Source organism: Aplysia californica, unplaced genomic scaffold, assembly GCF_000002075.1.
Source record: "Aplysia californica isolate F4 #8 unplaced genomic scaffold, AplCal3.0 scaffold00242, whole genome shotgun sequence".
In the NCBI taxonomy this organism is placed as follows: domain Eukaryota; kingdom Metazoa; phylum Mollusca; class Gastropoda; order Aplysiida; family Aplysiidae; genus Aplysia; species Aplysia californica.
Genome location: NW_004797512.1, coordinates 464842 through 468066, shown reverse-complemented (window position 1 = coordinate 468066; position 3225 = coordinate 464842). Strand labels below are relative to the sequence as shown.

Here is a 3225-nt window from a genome sequence, read left to right as displayed (position 1 = left end):
GAGAGAGAGAGAGAGAGAGAGAGTGAGAGAGAAAGAGAGAAAGGTCAAGATATTGCGTGATAATGTGGACGTTTTTTCACGAAGTAATTATATCAATTGTCTATGTCAGCCAATGGACAGTGCAATCGTGCTACGAACGAGATCAAGTACAATTTACAAGCACATTTTGTACCGAAAACACTGGGCTAGGCGTGAGTCTAAACGCTAAGTTGTATTTTAGAATATACATTTATTTATTTTTTGTTTGTTTGCTACAGGCAACATCGTGAATGTCTCCTCCATTGGAAGCTCTATGATTGTAAGTACATGTATTACCTGTTTAAGCTTTTCAACACTCTTGCTTCTCTCAGAGTCAAAACATGCTAACGTGTATTTTCTTCTTTCTTTCTCATAATCATGTATTAGACTTGTTTTACATTCTATGCTCTTTACAGCGAAGTCTTACCCACTTACCTACCTACTCTCTCCCTATGTGGATGGTTGGCGGGTGCTCTGGTGTGGTTTGCTTCTTCTTTCCTATGAAACATCTATCGTCCTTAACTCTCCTATTACTTTTTATATGTTTGTTACTCTCTTGTAACGCCTCTAAATCTAATCTTCTTGCGCTCATATGACCTTACGTAATTGCAAGTGCCGTAAAACTTCTACTAAACTAACCCTCTCCCTATACTGTCAGGTACATAAGAAGGCAGTGGACAGTGGACGCCATGCTTGTCTCTCCCCACTAGCCACTTCCTTCAACCTTGGCAAACCAAGGCTCTATGTGAGGCAGCGTGGTGGAATCAGGCTCTCGTCAATTTTTGGGCATGTAGAGTTATTGGTATCATCTTAAAGCTTGTTCACTTGTCTTTATTTGGATGAAAAAAATACCAATTTATCTTGAATACAAGTCGAGATATTTGCAAAAGAAGGAGGTGTGGGTCACTTGTTTTCAGAGGTAAAATTAGTGAGAAAATGGCCGCCAAAGATTAGTTATTTCTTTAGCTTAAGAGTCCGTGGTAACTGAAAATTGACATTTTTGTGTGCCTTTAATCAATGTTTTTCAGAAAATCTACACAGAAATGAGTTCTTTAATGGGCATGAAAGGTGTTGAGCAAAAAAACAAAAATTTGATAAAAATTCACAAACCAGCGGAAAAATGCAAGTTTCTACACTTTGATTATTTTGACGAGAGCCTGATTCCACCACGCTGCCTCACCTATGTGATTGCCCGATTGTGCTACTGTAACTTCCAGTTGGTTTACCTCTTCTTGTTTTTCTTGTTGGTCTTCAGTGCCTTGTTTGATAGGGTGATCGTGTCAGGCATTTTCAAACCATTTCTAAGATATCGCCATCTTCTCTCTTTTATGGCAGTGATGATATCTTCAATTTCAGCTCTTTCCAATACATCATCCAGTTTATGAATAGAATTTTTCGTAAACGTTTCGTTTTTTAAATCTTTTAAACTTTAGTTGGATTTCTTTGTTTTCTGTATCACTGAGCCATACACTCTCTAAAACAATGCTTTTTATAACTTTCTAATTCTTTGAACTCCAAATGGTTTATACTTTAACATTTACAAAAGCCGTCTGCGCATTTTCAAGTCTTTGGTGAACGTTGTTAATACTGTCAAGGTACCGGTACTTGAATTTATCATTTTCTGTAGAAGTTCTCCATAAAGAGAGATGGAAAAAGGTTTTGGTGATAGTCGTAGAACTTCCTGTTTTTGAAAAAAACCAAAAACAAGGCCAACGTATTTTTTTGTAGAACACGCTGATTCATCGGTTATTAATAGCATTTCACGCACTGTGATGTCTTATAGGCAAAATTTCACTCGCAAAATGTAAATTTCCCATAAAAGTACCTATTTATTGTCCATTTAATGCTTGTTTAAATGTCTTCGATCTGTTATACAATGACAGTTCCAAAGAGTACAGATGATAGTATTCAGCTTTGTCTAACTCAGGTATTAACTTTAAAAAGTGCAAGACGGTTCTCCTTCAACTGGGAAAAAGCCTTTAATTTTGTTTTGGTATGAAATGATTCTAAACAGTTTATTTTTTTTTTTTTGAGGGGGGGGGGGTAGTAAAATAAATTGCAAGGCTTTTTCACAGAACCTTTCGACTTATGCTGTCAATCATCCTTTTTTAAAGTTAAGGTAGTTAAAAATTATTGGGACATTCTATTAATTCTACTTTCTTTCTTTATTTTTGAAAAAAACCCATTCAATTTTTAAAAAGTGCCATCATACTTTTATATAAAGTAAGGGTCCCTGCACCGCCATCAATTGTGATAACGGATAGAAGTTTTAGGGAAAACGTTTTCTACACAGACATATCAAAATTCAAAACTGCCCCCCCCTCCCCCCCACACACACACATAAACAAAGCTGCAGTCTGATGTTCTACGAAAGGATCTCGACGATGCCATTTGAGTTTGAGCTGTGTTTATCAATCTGGATTTTATGGCCTCAAATGGGCCGTTTTAGAAATTTTGGTTGGTGACGGTGATTCGTATGAGTATTGGCAGGTATTATTTATTAATGCCCCCTTTAAATGTGTCTATATAGGCGATATGAAAGTGTTAGCCTCTTGGAGGTAATAAAACTTGGATGTGGATATAAAGACTGTTATCTGAAGTTGACTATTTCCCATGGCTTGTAGATTTGGAAGATCCAAAAACGTCCATGAAAGGAAAACATAAGCAAACACGTAAATCAAACAGTATATAGAAAAACAAACCAGTAGCTGGTGCTTTATTGCTAATGATAGGCCTATTATCGTTTGTTTCAAGTCCAGTTCCATAACATTAGTAGGATGTACTATTTCAAACAGTTTTCTCAAATAGACAATGCGACTTGATCTGTACGCGAATATATACGTGACTTAACTCGTGGATATTCTTTCAGCTTGTTTTTTAATCTATGTATTTACTGCTTTTCTCTGGCCTCTCCACCCTGGCTCTGCCCCCCCCCCACCCCTCCCCTTGCGGTCTTTACAGAATCCTGGGTTATTTAACTACAGCTGTGCCAAGATGGGTCTGAACATCTTCACCAATTATGCTGCAACAGGTGTGTATGTATATATGCGCGCGCGCTTTGTGTGTGTGTTAGTGTGCGCGCGCGTGTGTGTGTGTGTGTGTGTGTGTGTGTGTACACGTTTGCGTATGGTGTGTATGTATGTGTGTGTGTGTGTTTGTGTGTGTGTGTTAGTGTGCGTCTGTGTGTCTGTGTATGGGTGTGTGTAT

General features: G+C 37.7%; 1 non-coding gene across 1 annotated transcript in view; it reads left to right on the top strand.

Annotated features, from left to right (window-relative positions):
* Positions 1-2984: 2984 nt before the first annotated feature.
* Positions 2985-3225, top strand: part of LOC101850253 — a 6056-nt gene continuing 5815 nt past the window's right edge. Inside the window, exon 1 of the transcript XR_004858635.1 lies at positions 2985-3049. This is a non-coding gene — a transcript (uncharacterized LOC101850253). The remainder of the gene's footprint in view (positions 3050-3225) is intronic.